Source organism: Oryctolagus cuniculus, chromosome 4, assembly GCF_051225735.1.
Source record: "Oryctolagus cuniculus isolate XC-2025 breed Fujian yellow rabbit chromosome 4, ASM5122573v1, whole genome shotgun sequence".
NCBI lineage: Eukaryota > Metazoa > Chordata > Mammalia > Lagomorpha > Leporidae > Oryctolagus > Oryctolagus cuniculus.
In genome coordinates this window covers 206645-224671 of record NC_142870.1, presented here as the reverse complement: position 1 = coordinate 224671, position 18027 = coordinate 206645, and the positions used below count along the sequence as shown (strand labels likewise).

The window sequence follows — 18027 nt, the reverse complement described above, 5'->3', positions numbered from 1 at the left end:
GTTGATTTGTCCATTGATGAAAGTGGGGTGTTGAAGTCTCCCATTATTACTGTATTAGAGTCTATGCCACCCTTTAGATCCATCAACATGTTTTAAACAACCAAGTGTCCTGGAATTGGGTGCTTATACATTTATTATAGTTACATCTTCCTGTTGAAACCTTTAAATATTACATAGTGCCCTTCTTTGTCTCTTTGAATGATTTTTGTGTTACAGTCTATTTTTTCTGATATCAGGATGGCTACTCCTGCTTTTTTTTGTTTTCCATTAACATAGAATATCTTTCTCCCCCTGTCCTTTCACTTTCAGTCTGTGTGTATCTTTGTTGGTGAGATGTGTTTCTTGAAGACAGCAAATAAATGGATCTTGTTTTTTAATCCATTCAGACAGTCTGCATGTTTTAATGGAGAATTTGGGCCATTTACATTCAAAGCCATTATTATTGTTCTTTAAATATTTATTTATTTGAAAGGCAGTGTTACAGAGAGGCAGAGGCAGAGAGAGAAAGAGAGAGTTCTCCCATTTACTGGTTCACTCTCCAGATGGCCACAACAGCGGGAGCTGTGCCAATCTGAAGCTAGGAGACAAGAGCTTTCTCTGGGTCTCCCACCTGGAGAAGGGGCCAAGGACTTGGGCCATCCTCTACTGCTTTCCCAGGCCATAGCAGAGAGCTGGATCAGAAGTGGAGCAGCCGGGACTCAAACTGGCACCCATAAGGGATGCCAGCACCACAGGCAGTGGCTTTACCAGCTATGCCACAGCACCAGCCCCTAAAGGTTATTATTGATAAATAATAACTTGGCCCTACCATTTTGCCATAAGTATTCCTATAGATTGATTTGGATTTCCTTTTTACTTTTACTAGGAGATTTTCTGCCTTCACATTCTTTCATAATGATGACTATCTTTCTGTGTTTCTGTGTGAAGCACATCCTTAAGCAGTATTTGTAAGGGTTGACTAGTGGTGACAAATTCTATCCATTTCTATTTGTTATTGAAGGTCTTTTTTTCACCTTTATTCATAAATGGGAGCTTTTCATGGTACTTCATTATGGGTTGACAGTTTTTCTTTAAGACTTGGACTATGTCTGCATTCTCTCCTACCCTGTAGGGTTTCTGATGAGAAGTCAGCTGTCAGTCTAATTGGAGTGTCATTGATGGTAATTTGGCATTATTCTTATACACATTTTAGAATATTTCTTTCTTATGTTTTACTGTTTAAAATTTGACTACTGTTTAAAATTTGATGGTCATGGTGAAGGTCTTTTCTGGTCATATCTATTAGGGGTTCTATGTGCTTCCTGTACTTGGACATTCCTTTTCTGAATTATGGAAGTTTCTGCTATTATTTCACTGAGTAGGCCTTCTAATCCATTCTTTCCATATCTTTAGGAACTCTTAAGACCCATATATGGGGTCATTTAATAGTATCTCACAAATCTTGAACACTATTTTTAGTTTTTCTAATTTCTTCTTCTTCATTTTATTTTTTGTGTGTGGTTTTACTGAGATATTGCCAAAGATTTGTCTTCTAGATCAAATATTCTTTCTTCTGCCTCACCAAGTCTGTTGTTAAGGCTTTATACTATATTTTTATTTGATGTATTGAAATTTTCATTTCATTTCTTCTTTTTTTTTTTTTTTTGGACAGGTAGAGTTAGACAGTGAGAGAGAGAGAGAGAGAGAGAGAGAGAGTTCTTCCTTTTTCCATTGGTTCACCCCCCAAGTGGCCACTATGGCCGGCACGCTGCGCCAATCCAAAGCCAGTAGCCAGGTGCTTCTTCCTGGTCTCCCATGCAGGTGCAGGGCCCAAGGACCTGGGCCATCCTCCACTGCACTCCCGGGCAGAATCCGGCATTCCAACCAGGACTAGAACCCGGGGTGCCGGCACCTCAGGCAGAGGATTAGCCAAGTGAGCCACACCAGCTGAATTGATTTCACTTCAATATCTCTTATCTCGTAGGGAAATTTTTTATGCATGTTATGTATGGATTTATTTAATTCATGAATTTGCTTCTCATTGCTTTTGAGTAATCTTATGATTATTCTTTTGAATTCCTTTCAGGCATTTCATCAGTCTCTTCATCTTCATATTCTAATACTGGAATGTTGTTTTGTTCCTTTGGGAGAGTCATGTTGTCTTCCTTGTTCATGTTTCTCATATTTCTACATTTATTTTTGGGCATTTGTGGAACCATTGGTTGGTTTTCTCCCGCGATGGTTTTATCTTTGAAATATGCCTCTGTGGCTTAGTGGTGTGTCTGTTCCTTCAGTGGATATTCAGAGACGTGTGCTGGGTAGGGCTAGAAAGCTCTGGTCAGTTCTTGGATATGGTGCAAGAGTCCCAGGCGACACCCACGTTGGGTGTGGTAGATGTCCTCTATTGTCAGCAGGGGGTAGGTTATGATCACTGCCTCACCTCCTCTCTGTTAAGATGATCAATGCCCAGATGAGCCCACAGTGGCTACACACCACACACACACATTCAAAAGCACCACGCAAAAGGTCTGTGCAGTCCTCAGTGTGAGCAGAGCTCTCTGCAAGGACCCACCCTAGACACTCAGTGAACTCTGAGCTTCTGACACCAGACACAGTGGTTGCCTAGAGACCCAGCTACACTCCATGCCCTATTGTGCAGTCACAGGATTCCCACAGTCATAGCTCACTGGAGCAGGATCCACTCTCAGCCCCATGAAGCTGCTTTGTCCATAGAGAGCCAAGGTGTTGCCAGATCCTGGTTCCTGTTGTTGTTTTCCCCTTGGCAGTTTGAGTACAGGTTCCAGTGATATAGAGGGGAGGGGGTGCTTCACAGGCTTAAGTGAGCTCGGCCACCTGTCAACTCTCCAGGCCAGACTCAAAGTCAGTGGGGATCCTGGGTTTATCAATCAGATAAAATCCCTTAGTTACATGTGAGGCTGCAGCAGCCTATACTCACCTTTTTTTTTTTTTTTTTGACAGGCAGAGTGGACAGAGAGAGAGAGAGAGAGAGAGAGAGAAAGGTCTTCCTTTTGCCGTTGGTTCACCCTCCAATGGCCGCCGCGGCCGGCGCACCGCGCTGATCCGATGGCAGGAGCCAGGAGCCAGGTGCTTCTCCTGGTCTCCCATGGGGTGCAGGGCCCAAGCACTTGGGCCATCCTCCACTGCACTCCCTGGCCACAGCAGAGAGCTGGCCTGGAAGAGGGGCAACCGGGACAGAATCCGGCGCCCCGACCGGGACTAGAACCCGGTGTGCCGGCGCCGCTAGGCGGAGGATTAGCCTAGTGAGCCGCGGCGCCGGCCTATACTCACCTTTTAAGATGCCACTTTGGGGCTGACGCTGTGGCACAGTGGGTTAATGCGCTGGCCTGAAGTGCTGGCATCCCATATGGACACCGCTTCGAGTCCGGCTGCTCCTCTTCTGATCCAGCTCTCTGCTATGGCCTGGAATAGCAGTAGAAGATGGCCCAAGCCCCTGGGCCTCTGCACCCATGTGGGAGACCTGGAGGAGGCTCCTGGCTTTGGATCAGTGCAGCTCAGGCCATTGCAGCCATCTGAGGGATGAACCAGCAGATAGAAGACCTCTCTGTCTCTCTGTAACTCTGTCTTTCAACTAAATAAAATAAATCTTTTTTTTTAAATGGCGCTTCTCCCCTACTGTTAGCTGGGAGCCCTTCTGGATGGATGGGAAGCAGGCAGTGTGCTCTTGCTTCTTGCTTCTGGGGTTAAGATGGCACCGTGCCCCCACTAGTGATCAAGGCCAGACTCGATGTCCTGTGGCTCACAAGGTTCTCCCTTAGGCAATATCACCAGTGGCATGGCCACTGCAATCTCATTTCTCTTTCCTCTTGACACTGATTCTGATACTGGTAGGAGGGCAACAGAGGTGCATACTCACATAATCAATGTGCTCTGCAGGGCGGCTTCCTGCTCCAAGCCTGGCAGCTGGTCAGACCTCTTCAGCACCTCAGGCTCCCTTGTTTTCCTTACAGATTCTCATTGTCTTCAGCCCCTCTTACACACATAGGCTCATGTTTACCTAGGTGCCTTAATGTAGCAATCCTTGGAGTTCAGCATTTTGGGTCTCTTGAGTGGCCTTGGCTGACCTCAGTGGGGCTGCCAGTATGGGGGCTGTGTTTGAGCAGCTCCTAGGCTTCATCCCTTTAACTAGTAAGGCTGACTAATGTGTAGAGACCACTCCTCCAGCTGGAACCATGGAACCCAGAAGCAGACCAGAGCAGCATTTTGGCAACCCCGGTCTTCAAAACAGAAAGCTCAGGCCTCCAGTGGTGAGAGAGTACACATCCTTTGTTTGAAACAGGCATCCTGCTGACCTAGCTTTGCCTGAAGTGACAAAAACAAACTTAGTGCTTGCTGCGCTGGCTCTGCCCCCAGCCAGTGTGGGTCCTTGGCTTAAAGCTATGGGAGGTTCAGGGGACCTCCCCTGGAGAGTGCAGGGCAGTGGCCAGGCCAGCTACTGAGCCCACCTTGATTCTTTCAGAAGCGGGGAGAACTTGCACCACCTCCCCCAGCACGTGATTTGCATGCCCTGACGTTCCCCTAGCTGGGCATGTTGGCATCAGTGTTCCTACCCAGCACACACTCCTGCTCCGTCCTGTGTGGTCAGCAGTGCTCAGATTTCAGTGTATTCTGGTCACCCTAGGAGCTGGTTAAGAGTGCAAAGTTCCATTGCTCAGTAGCAATCGGATGAACACAGTCCTGGGCTCAGCCCTGTTCCAGGGGTCTTGTTGGTTCAGAGACAGGGCTACATGGAACCTGTGTGACAGCTACACCCAAAGGTCACCTGGGCACTAGGCACACATGAGGAAATCTCTGAGAAGGGGACAGGAGCTTGGCAGGCATTCTGAAGCTCAGCTTGTCCAAGAAACGTGCATTTCTTCCTCATTGTTGGGGGAAACTGAGGCTCGGAGAAGGGCAGTAGTTTGCCAGGTTACATCACTGAGAAGTAGGAAAGCAAAGATCTGAAGCTGAGTCTGTCTCCAGAATCCAAGTTCTATGCGCCGGAGTGTTGCCTTGGAGCAATACAGCACATGGAATGCCCTCCCCTTCAAAGGGTCGAGATAGTGTTCTTTTAGTATAACATTTTGGAGACACCTCTTTTGTAAATTCAATTTAACTTTAGTAAGTCTATTAGGACAGATATGAGAGAGAATGTGAGAGAAAGGTGAGTGCTAGGGTTTGAATGTGTCCCTCCTAAGTTCATGTGTTGGAAACTTCGTCCCCAGTACAAGTGTTGAGAAATGGGGCCTTTAAGAGATGATCTGTGAGATTGCTACAGAAGTGAGTTTGACCCTCTTTGGCTCTCTCTTGCAGACCTCCTTTCATCACATGATGCTTTCTACTCTGTTATGTTGCAGCAAGAAATCCCCTACCCAATGTAGCCCCTTGGTTGTGGATATTCCAGCCCACATATGAGCTGAACGAACTCCTACAGTTTGTAAAATTACTCAGTCTGTGATACTGTTATAGCAGCACAAAATAGACTATCTTTTTTGTATCTAAGAACATTTCTAAAACCAGTGTAATAGGACGAGTTTTTTTATGTGTAGTTGAATCACTGAACTTTTGTTGGATTCCTTGTAAATAAAAATCAATCATAAATCCACCATTTAAAAAGCTCACTCATGACTGCCAAAGGTGATTGAAAGACTTTATTAAGCAGCAGCCAGAACTCCCTTGCTGAATTCACATCCTTCTGTGCCACACAGGCAAGCAAGACATTTTCTTAGGTGGCAGAATATTCAACTGCTGTTGCTGCAAACAAACTACTCCAAAAGATAGTGACTGGAAACCACCACCATTTTATTAGATCCCATGAGTTCTATAGGTTATGGTTGAGACTGGACTACTTTTGCTCCAAGTGGTGTTGACAGAGTTCATTGGTAATATTCAGCTGGCACTTAAACAGGTCTAGAGTGCCCATGTAGTCTTGGTCACATGTCTGGTGCCTTGATGAGGATGGCTGGAAGGCTGGGCTCCGTTGGGACTGCCAACTTGAGGGGTATACCGAGAGAACCTGGTAGAAGTTGTAGAACTTTTTTGACCTAGTCTCAGAAGTGATACTTTTGTCACATTCACTTGGTTACAGGCAAGTTTTAAGGTCAGCCAGAATCAAAGAAAGGGGACTTGGACTCCACTTTTTTTATTTCCTTATGTACTAATTTGAGAAAGAAAGAAGAACACTCCCATCCACTGCTTCATTACCCAAGTGCACAACACAAGGGCCAAAGACAGGCTGGGCCAGGCCAGACCAGGCCAGACTGAAGCTGGGAGCCAGGAACTCAATCCTGATCTTCCATGCCGGTGGCAGGAACCCAATCACTTGAACCATCACTGCTGCCTCTCAGTGTCTGCATTAACAGGAAAGCTGGAGTTGGGAGCTAGAGCTAAGAACTGAATGCAGGTACTCTAACGTGGAATGTGGGCATCTTCACTGGTAGGCTAATCATACGCTCTTAGACTTTACTTCCTGACTCCACTGGGTGAGAGCCTGTGGGATGGGAAATATTATCATGTCCACCTTTGGGAAATACAATCTGCCCTCTGGCCACAGCCAAAATACACGTGTCCAGCACCCCGGGGTCTCATTGCATTATGATGGCTCCATCTCCAGGATCTCATCACCCAACTCAGGTCCACATTTGAAGATCCTTGGGCATGGTTCCTCAAGGACAGCCTCTGGAAAACAGAAGAAGATCATTTAATGAAGAGACTCTGGGAGGCACATACATAAGGTCCAAAATGAGGCCTTTTGCCCATCTCAAAGGATCCATGCAATGCCATTTTAAATTCTTCTGAGTCTTTTTAAAATTAATTTACTTATTTGAAAGGCAGAGAGGCAGAGGGAGAGAGAGATCTTCCATCTATTGATTCACTCCCCAAATGGCTGAAATGGCCAGAGCTGGGCTGATCCAAAGCCAGGAGCCAGGAGCTTCTTCTGGGTATCCCATGTGAGTGCAGGGGCCCAAGGATTTGGGCCATCTTTCACTGCCTTCCCAGGCACATTAGCAGGTTGCTGGATCAGAAGTGGAGCAGCTTCACCTACACTTTTGAGTCTTAATAGAGGATTATACAATCCCACCCTGGCTTCACTTTTATTCTGAGGCTACATTTTCCTAATAGTGGCATAGATTTTATCTTGCCCACAGGAAGTTGGGGTGGCATGCTTTGTTTCTATTTGAAAACATTCTGCAGTAAAGTAACATTTTTATGAATAAACTACAGTTGTGTACTCATTCTGTTATTTGACATTTTATTCTTTCTTTCTTTGCTATTAAAGGTGCTATGAATATTCTTGGACAGCATTTTTTTCTTTTTAAAGATTTTAGTAATTTAAAAAGTATATTTCTGTAGTTTATAGACACAATTCTAAGAATATAATACACTTCCCTCCCTACTCCTTTTCTTTTAATTTTTGTGAGAAAATACTTTTAAATGTGCTTTTTTTTTTTTTTTTTTTGGACAGGCAGAGTTAGACAGTGAGAGAGAGAGACAGAGAGAAAGGTCTTTCTTTCCATTGGTTCACTCCCCAAATGGCCGCTATGGCTGGTACGCTGCACCAATCCAAAGCCAGGAGCCAGGTGTTTCCTCCTGGTCTCCCATGCGGGTGCAGGGCCCAAGCACTTGGGCCATCCTCCACTGCCTTCCCGGGTCACAGCAGAGAGCTGGACTGGAAGAGAGGCAACCAGGACAGAATCCGGCGCCCCAGCCAGGACTAGAACCTGGGGTGCCAGCGCTGTAGGTGGAGGATTAGCCAAGTGAGCCATGGCACCGGCTTTAAATGTACTTATAATCACAGGTTAATTCTCCACTAAATTTTAGAGTTCAACAAGCAAAAAAGTTGAAAGGCCACTGTTCTACAGAGCTATAGAAAAAAGCTGTCAACAACAATAAAATCCCAAAATGTCAACTTCATTCATATACATTAAATTTTCTCTTTTGTACTTTTTATATTAGCTACCATACATCAGAGAAAACATGTGATATTTGTCTTTTGGGGTCTGGCTTATTTCACTAAGTATATTGGAATCCATTTACATTCATTTTCTTGTAAAAGAGAGGATTTTATTCTTTTTAATGACTAAGTAGTATTCCATCATGTATTTATACCACATTTTTTTTTATCCAGTCATCAGTTGATAGTCATTTGGGTTAATTCCATATCTTAGCTACTGTGAATTGAGCTGCTCTAAACATGGGGATATAGGTAATGCTGTCATATGCTGATTTCATGTCCTTTGGGTAAATCCCAGGGGTAGGATAGCTGGGTCATATGCTAGATCTATTTTTAGATTTCTGAGGAATCACCATCCTATCTTCCATAATGGTGATACCAGTTTACATTACCCCAACAGTGTATTAGAGTACCTTTTTCTCCACATCATCACCAGCATTTGTTATTATTATTATTTTTTTATTTTTGGATGATAGCCATTCTAACTGTGATGAGGTGAAACCTCATTGTGTTTTTTTTTTTCTTTTATGGACTGCTTTTTTTTTTTTTTTTTTGACAGGCAGAGTGGACAGTGAGAGAGAGAGACAGAGAGAAAGGTCTTCCTTTGCCGTTGGTTCACTCTCCAATGGCCGCCGCGGCCGGCGCGCTGCGGCGGGCGCACCGCGCTGATCCGATGGCAGGAGCCAGGAGCCAGGTGCTTTTCCTGGTCTCCCATGGGGTGCAGGGCCCAAGCACCTGGGCCATCCTCCACTGCACTCCCTGGCCACAGCAGAGAGCTGGCCTGGAAGAGGGGCAACCGGGACAGAATCCGGCGCCCCAACCGGGACTAGAACCCGGTGTGCCGGCGCCGCTAGGCGGAGGATTAGCCTAGTGAGCCGTGGCGCCGGCCCTATGGACTGCTTTTTTTAGACACATTTTCATTTATCTTGGAAAAATGCTGTAGAATTTTTTTCTGAATCATAGGATATGTAGATGTGCTATGGATTGAGTTATGTCTCCCCACTCACTCCAACTCATGTTTTAAAGTTAATCTCAATGCCACTGTAATTGAAGATGGGGTTTTTAGGGAGGTAATTAAGACCAATTGTATAATAAGGGTAGGACCTTAGTCTGTTATGGCTGGTGTCTCTGGAGTAGAGGAGGCGCTAGAGCACTCTGTCTGCACCCCAGAAAAGGCCATGTGAGGACACCGTGAGAAGGTGGCTTGCTACAAGACAGAAAGAGCACCCCCACCAGAGACCCAGCATACTGGCACCTCAGTCATGTACTTTTAGCCTCTAGTCTAGAATCATGTGAAAACCAATTTCTGTTGTTTAACTCACTCAGGTAGTAGTCATTTTTTTTTTTTTTTTAGGATTTTATCTATTTATTTGAGAAGTAGAGTTTCAGACAGACAGAGGGAAAGAGAGAGAGAAAGTTCTTCCATCAACTAGTTCACTCTCCAAATGGCCACAATGGCCAGAGCTGGGCCGATCTGAAGGCAGGAGCCAGGAGCTTCTTCTGGGTCTCCCACGTGGGTGCAGGGGCACCACTTGGGCCATCTTCCTCTGTTTTCGCAGGCCATCAGTAGGGAACTGGATTGGAAGAGGAGCAGCCAGGACTAGAACCAGCTCCCATATAGGATGATGTCACTGCAGGCGGAGGCTTAGCCCACTACACCACTGCACCAGTTCCTCCATGGTATTTTTGTTGTGGCAACACAAGTAGACTAATATCTTGTTGAAAGAATCAGTTTCCTTTTTTTATTTAAAAGATTTTTATATTTAAAAGGCACAGTGACAGAGAGAGGTGGGGAGAGATTTTTTTCATGCACTGGTTCACTCTCCAAGTGGCTGCAATTGATCCAGGACAAAGCCAGAATCCAGGAATTCCATCTGGATCTCCCACTTGGGTGGCAGGTGCCCAAGCACTTTGGTCATTCTCTGCTGCTTTCCCAAGTGTAGGCAGCCTTTGGACAAGTCAAGGCTAATCTAGGCCTGTGGAATTCCTGGGACAAGAAAGTCACATACTCCTATCCTGAAGGAGGATGTTAATCAAGAACACTCTGTTAAAATTATCTGTGCTACCGGAGGCCCTGATAAGTTGCTTACATATGTTGTTATCTTTTGTGCTTCTTTGTGCTTCTTTGTTCTACAGCTGGTTATGTATAAACACCACTGAGACATTAGAATAAATGAGCCTTGATCAGCCTTGTTGTCTTGACTCCATTCTCTCTGCGTCTCTCTTTTCATTCCCACTCCCTCCTTCAGGTTCCGTTCTGCTTTTGCAGCTGGCCCACACACCCAAGTGTCTTGAAAGCAGCAGAGAATGACCCAAGTGCATCAGCAGGGAGCTGGATTGGAACCAGAACAGCCAGAACTCAAACCAATCCTCAAATCTGGGATGCTAGTGTCGCAAGTGGTGGATTAACCCACTAAGCCACAATGCTGGTCCCAGAATCCAACTTCTTGAAGCTGAGGACTGAGGTCCTTTTCCTGCTGTTAGCTCTCAACTTTTTTGACTTTCTTTGCCATGAGGATGTCTGCAACATGAACACTTTTTTCTAAAAAAGATTTAATTATTTATTTGAAAGGCAAAATTATAGAGAGGCAGAGGCCGAGAGAGAGAGAGAGAAGTCTTCCATCCTATGGTTCACTCCCCAAAGGCTGCAACAACTGGAGCTGGGCCAATCTGAAGCTAGGAGCCAGGAGCTTCTTTCGGGTCTCCCATGTGGGTGTAGGGGCCCAAGGACCTGAGCCATCTTCTACTGTTTTCCCAGGCCATAGCACACAGCTGGATTGGAAGTTGAGCAGCCAGGACTCAAAACAGCACCCATATGTGATGCTAGCACTGCAGGTGGCAGCTTTACCTAAACTATCCTCAACATGAACACTTTTAAAAATCAAAGCCAGTAAGGCAGTCTCCTTTCATAGTAAAGATCATAATTTTGCATTCCAAAATGACAACCTATCACTGAGGATTTCTGTTGGTTCAAATCAAGGCGTAGTCTCGCTCACTGAAGGGGAAGGTCAGGGAGGACATTATAATAAAGAGGCTATCGACAGCTGTTAAATCCACCACCCATCCTCCTTCTACTGCGTGAAGTTTGTACATGCTTTTCCTTGGGGGCTGGTACAAAGTTCAAGTTCTGCCTGCACATGTAAACTCTTCCTTGTCTGTAGCCCTAATCATAAGAAAAACAAAACCACTCACTTCTACTCTTTCTCATACTAATTGTGGACCAGCCTTGGTTCTGGTCTGCTCTACCTAGAAACTCCAATGATGGGTGGGGGGTATATTTTCCACTCCCTTTTGGCCTATGTGTAGCAGAAGTGGCACTGACATTCAACCTATTAATTGGGAGGGAGCCAGTCTTCAGTAGTGAATGTGGCAGGTATGACTACCAGGAGGCAGGGATTACAGGGACCAAACTGGAGTTGGACACATTTGCTTTGTGGCCCACCCTAGGTCTATTTTGCAAAAAGGTACCTGAAAATAGTATGTACTCTGTTAGTAGTAGGATATAGTAATTATATATAACATGCAAATAATCTTTTCTTTTTTTAAAAAAAGATTTATTTATTTATTTGAAAGGCAGAGTAAAGAGGCAGAGAGAGAGAGAGGCCTTCCATCCACTGGTTCACTCCCCAAGCGGTCGCAACAGCCTGAGCTGGGCCAATCTAAAGCTAGGTAAGAGGAGCTTCTTTCAGGTCTCCCATGTGGGTGCAGGGACCCAAGGACTTAAGCCATCTTCTACTGTTTTCCCAAGCCATAGCAGAGAGCTGGATCAGAAGTGGAGCAGCTGGGACTCAAACCAGCACCCATATGGGATGCTGACAACACAGTCGACAGTTTTATCCACTACACCACAGCATCAGCCCTAGATGTAAATAATCTTATGATGTATACCAACATGATATATGTCAAGTTGGCTATTTGGGTGTTCAAATCTATATCCTCTGTTCTCTTGTTCTGTGAGTTATGTGAAGAGTATGTTTAAATTCCCCAACTATGATGATAGGTTATTTCGCTACTTCCTTTAAAATAGAATTTTTGGCATTTTACTTTATATATTTTGAATCTTATAATAAATACATTTATTTATATATTTTATATATTATAAATATACAGATTTAGGACCACTGGAGATATATTGAATTGACCATTTAACATGAAGTATTTAATTTCCAGTCATACTATCTACCTCAAGGTCTGATTTTAAAAATGGTACAGGGCCTGGCACCATGGTGTAGTAAGTAAAGCCTCCTCCTGCAGTGCCGGCATCCCATATGGGAGCTGGTTCGAGACCCAGTTGCTCCACTTCTGATTCAGCTTTTTGTTATGACCTGGGAAAGCAGTAGAAGATGACCCAAGTACCTGGGCCCCTGTACCTGCTTGGGAGACCTGGAAGGAGCGCCTGGCTCCTGGCTTTGGATTGGCCAGCTCTGATCGTTGCAGCCATCTGGGGAGTGAATCAACAGATGGAAGATTCTCTCTCTCTGCCTTTTTTTTTTTTAATATTTATTTATTTGACAGGTAGAGTTAAACAGTGAGAGAGAGAGAGAAAAGCTTTCCTTCTGTTGGTTCACCCCACAAATGGCCGCCACGGCTGGCGCTGTGCTGATCCAAAGCCAGGAGCCAGGCACCTCCCCCCACCCCCCAGGTCTCCCCTGCGGGTGCAGGGGCCCAAGCACCTGGGCCATCCTCCACTGCCCTCCCGGGCCACAACAGAGAGCCCCCGGAGGAGGGGCAGCCAGATTTAGAACCCGGCGCCCATATGGGATGGCGGTGCTTGCAGGTGGAGGATTAGCCAAGTGAGCCACGGCACTGGGCCCTCTCTCTGCCTTTCAAATAAATAAATAAATATTTTAAAAATGTTGGTATGGTGAGATACAGCTTTCCCTACCCTTTTATTTTCCACTAAATATTTACCTTTATTTTTTTTTTTTTTTTTTTTTTTTTTTTTTTTTTTTTGACAGGCAGAGTGGACAGTGAGAGAGAGAGACAGAGAGAGAAAGGTCTTCCTTTGCCGCTGGTTCACCCTCCAATGGCCGCCGCTGCAGCCGGCGCACCGCGCTGATCCTGGCAGGAGCCAGGATCCAGGTGCTTTTCCTGGTCTCCCATGGGGTGCAGGGCCCAAGCACCTGGGCCATCCTCCACTGCACTCCCTGGCCATAGCAGAGAGCTGGCCTGGAAGAGGGGCAACCGGGACAGAATCCGGCGCCCCGACCGGGACTAGAACCCGGTGTGCCGGCGCCGCAAGGTGGAGGATTAGCCTATTGAGCCACGGCGTAAATATTTACCTTTAAAGGATGTTTCTTATAAACAACATTTAGTAGAATCTTTTTAAAAGCCACATTTAAAAAAATGACGTGTTTACTAATTTTATATTTTTTATTGCAACAGTATAATTGGGTTTGACTTTACAATCCTGCCATTTGTTTTCCATTTGTCCCTTGGTTGTTTATTAGTTTAGTTCTCTTTTACTACTTCTATTAGTCATACATCACTGCCTTTTTAAAAAATTATTTATTTGAAAGGCAGAGTTACAAAGAGAGAATTCTATCTACTGGTTCACTCCCCAGATGGCCACAACAGAAGCCAGTAGCCTAGAACTCTATCTGGGTCTCCCATATGGGTGGCAGGTGTCCACGCACTGGGCCATCTTCTGCTGCTTCCCCAGGTACATTACTAAGGAGGTGGATTGGAACATGAGCAGCCAGGACTCAAACTAACACTCATATGGGATGCCAGTGTCACAGGTGGTGGCATAACTCGCTGTGCCATGCCAGCCCCTATTATTGTATTTTTGTGAATTTCCATATGCATCCTTAACCCACCTGAGGTGTAATACCACTTTTACCTTTTCCTCATAAAGATGCAGACCTTACAACTGTTTAATAGTTCTTTATTGCCCTTGCTTTTGGTGCCTCTGTTGAGAAATATTTTATCACCAGTTGTTATAAACTTCACAAGACAGTTATTGTTGACGTAGGGAAAAATTTAAAAGCCATATCTATCACTTATACTTTTTTTTTGACAGGCAGAGTGGACAGTGAGAGAGAGAGACAGAGAGAAAGGTCTTCCTTTGCCATTGGTTCACCCTCCAATGGCCGCTGCAGCCGGTGCACCGTGCTGATCCGATGGCAGGAGCCAGGATCCAGGTGCTTCTCCTGGTCTCCCATGGGGTGCAGGGCCCAAGTACTTGGGCCATGCTCCACTGCACTCCCTGGCCATAGCAGAGAGCCGGCCTGGAAGAGGGGCAACCAGGACAGAATCTGGCGCCCCGACCAGGACTAGAACCCAGTGTGCCGGCGCCGCAAGGTGGAGGATTAGCCTAGTGAGCCACGGCGCCGGCCTATCACTTATACTTTCTAGTACTAGCTTTCCTCTTTCTTTCCTGCAGTTATTTATGAGATTACTTCAGTCTGAGTTCTGCTCACTTGTGTCAGATTCTCTGAGATTTTATAAGAAAATTACTTTTTAAAAAAAATGTATTTGAAAGACAGCGTTACAGTGAGAGGAGGAGAGAGCATGAACTTCCATCCACTGGTTAACTCCCCGAATAGCTGCAATGGCTGGTGCTGGGCCAGGTTGAAACCAAGAGCCTGGAACTCCCTCTGGGCCTTCCTGGTGGGTGACAGGGACCCAAGAACTTGGGCCAATTGCACTGCTTTCCCAAGCACATTAGCAGGGAATTGGATTGGAAGAGGAGCTGCTGGGACTTGAACCAGAACTCATAGGGGATGCCAGCATCACCAGTGGCAATTTAGCTTGTTGTGCCACAATTCCAGTCCCTTGACTTAGTTTGTATGATACTTTTGCAGGGGTTTAGAATTATACTTTAGATTTTTCTTTTTAGCACTTTAAAGATATGATTTCATTGTCTTCAATTTCCTGTAATTTCTGCTGCTGAGTAAGCCATAATCTTATTGCTGGTCTTTATGGGTAATGTCTTTTACTTTGGGCTGCTTTTGATATTTTCTCAACTACTATTTTTGGTTTCACTGTTGTGACTCTGTGGGATGTTCTTTGTACATAGTCTGCTTTGATTTGACTTAGCTTAGTACAGTCCTCAAATGTTTCCTTGTGGGGACTGCCTGGGCGCCACCTCAGTGATCTCTTGAGATAGAAACATCACACCTGCATCCCTTGGAAGGCAAGGATGCTGCTGATATCCTGAGGAGTCAGGAACAACATGTCTGCATTCCTTGGAAGGCCATGGATGCTGGGAATGGTTCTCTTGTGCCTTAGGTTGTGAGAAAGCTCACATCATAGAGGCCTTGGATGTCCTGTTCCAGGATGTTTCCCTCCTTCTCACGAGATATCACCTAAGACAAACGAGCAAAGGTCTGTTGGTCTCACAAGGTGTTCCTCCCCTCCTCGTGAGAGGTAGCTTGATGCATACTGCCACATAGGCAAAACTGCAGATGCGAGTACACACTTGCTGACACAGCAAGGCTGAATGCTATCTGGAGGGAATAAAAGATGCAGGGAGATGCAGAGGTGTTCCTTCTCTGCTCAGGAAGAGGGTCCCATTGTCCCTCCCGCCTTCCTTCTGGTTTTTCCATAATCTCTTGTCTTGGTTGTTCTTTATTCATTGTGCCTTGTCCCCTCTTCACCCTGGAAAAGCTGCTGAGCAGGTCTTCAACATTTCCTTTTTTTTTTTTTTTTTTTTTTTTGACAGGCAGAGTGGATATAGAGAGAGAGACAGAGAGAAAGGTCTTCCTTTTGCCGTTGGTTCACCCTCCAATGGCCGCCGCGGCCGGCGCGCTGCGGCCGGCGCACCGCGCTGATCCGATGGCAGGAGCCAGGATCCAGGTGCTTCTCCTGGTCTCCCATGGGGTGCAGGGCCCAAGCACCTGGGCCATCCTCCACTGCACTCCCTGGCCACAGCAGAGGGCTGGCCTGGAAGAGGGGCAACCGGGACAGAATCCGGCGCCCCGACCGGGACTAGAACCCGGTGTGCCGGCGCCGCTAGGCGGAGGATTAGCCTAGTGAGCTGCGGCGCCGGCCCCAACATTTCCTTTTTAAGTATTGGATTTGTTTCACTCTTACCTCTTTTTGGGTGTCTATTAACATGGCAGAATCTCTTATGTGCTGCTGTTTTCTCATTTTCCTCTCTGCCACAGTCTGGATAAATTCTTTAGATTTGTTTTTGTGTTCTGTTATCAGCTCCTGTCTGCTGTGCTAGTTCAGGCAGTGCTATGCTTTCAGCTGTAGGTTGTCTATTTAATTTTCTAAAAAACATATCCCATACTATAAGTGAATTTTCCTTTTCATGTCCATTTTCTTCATCATTTCCTTGAAAACCTTCAACATAGTAATTTTCAGCATTTTAAAGTACATGTCTGCTAACTCATCTTGATGATCTATGTGACATTTCTATTCAAAGCTTTTTCCTCATAATTATAGTTCACATTTTCCTGTTTCTTCACATGCCTAGCAATTTTACTGTATGTTGGAAATATGCCTAAAAGAACCAAACAAATTCCATATGGTATCATCTATCAGTGAGGGAACCTTATCTTCTTTTAAGCTGTGTGGGGCCTGAACACCTCAGGACAGCAAGGGATTGGGCTGGGTGGTGACAACACACAGTTCCAACAAGACCTGGACTTTTTTGTTGTCTTTTAAAAAAAGATTTATTAATGTATTTGAAAGGCAATTTTAGAGAGAGGGAGGGTAGAAAGGAAAGGGGAGGGGTCGGGAAAGAGAGGGGTGGGGAGAGAGAGAGAAATACATGGATTTCCATCTGCTGGTTCACTCTGCAAATGGCCACTGCAGCCAGGGCAGGGCCAGGCCAAAGCCAGTAGCCCAGAATTCCATCTGGGTGTCTCACGTGGTTGGCAGGAGCCCGATCACTTGGGCCAGCTTTTGCTGCTTTTCTAGTGCATTAGCAGGGAACTGGATCGCAGGTTGAGCAGCTAGCACTCAAAGGAGCACTGCACTCATATGCGATGTCTGCATTGCAGGAGGTGGCGTAACTGGCTGGGGCACAATGCCCACCCCAAGCCTGGACTTCACTCCTGGACTTCTCATTGAGAACTGCTTTTCTCGCCCTGACTGACAGGTTTTGGCTTAGCACGAGCCTCCTGAGGGAGAAGGCTGGTGCGATTTCACTCTACCACGCAGGTCAAGACCTGCCTGTTTGCTCTTCTCATTTCCAATCCATCATGCCAGCCCACCAGCATCAGAAGCCCCTGTGGACCCCCTGCCAGGGCCGTGCCTGTGTGCTGCTGATGCAGACCATTAGGTGTGCGTCTGCCTCAGCAGGTGCGCTGGGAGGGGCTGGTATTTTAGGTTGTTGTGTAGATTATGGGAGGCTGCCCTGCACTAGACCCAAAAGACCAAACCATTATGGACTCACTGATGCCCCAAGTCCAAGTCACCAAGCTGAAAGCAGAATGTTTATCTGACTTCTGAGAGCACAGAGGCAGGGAGGGAGAGGCCACATTCCCAGACAGGCCAGATGTGGCAGGAAAGTAACTTGGAAATTCCTCTTTTGTCTGTTTCTGCTCTCCTCAGCCCTCTGTCTATTAAACTAACATCTGCTCAGCTCACTAGAACGCTCATTTAGAACAGGGTGTTGACTGAATCTAGAATTGCACACAAAACCCAATCAGACCTTCAAGTTGAATGTTTTTTATACATTCGTCTCACCCTGTGCGACCACACAGCTCTGGGGCCGCTCTCCCAGCTGGGGCAGGGACGGCAGTCCGCCTTCCGGTAACCCCGGGCTTCTGGCGGGGGAAACCCTACTTGACCGCGGCGCTCCCGGCGTCCAGACCCGGTCCACACGGACAACGGAAGGTCCCTGAATTACCACAAGAAAACCCCAATCGGGGTCTTGGGCCAGCAACACGCTGCCCACAGCTGCCGCGCACCGCGTCCGACCCCCAGCCCTCCGCCCCCGTCTACGTACCCGCGCCCGTTCCCGGCGTCCGACTCCCGCCCCGGCCGGCTGTGGGCACGGGAGCCGGTTCCTCACACGGGCTGACGACGCAACTCGGCTCTACCCCGCAGAAGGCGTAGCCTGTGGAGTGCGCCTGCGCGGTAGGATGGCCCCGCCTCGGGGCGGGGCCTCCCCTGGGCGC

General features: G+C 46.5%; 1 long non-coding RNA gene across 1 annotated transcript; it reads right to left on the bottom strand.

Annotated features, from left to right (window-relative positions):
- Nucleotides 1-5633: 5633 nt before the first annotated feature.
- On the bottom strand, nt 5634-18027 carry LOC108178025 (uncharacterized). Its single transcript, XR_001794746.4, has 2 exons — nt 17856-18027; nt 5634-6675 (listed from the first exon to the last, which is right to left on the bottom strand). It is a non-coding gene; the product is annotated as an uncharacterized LOC108178025 (long non-coding RNA).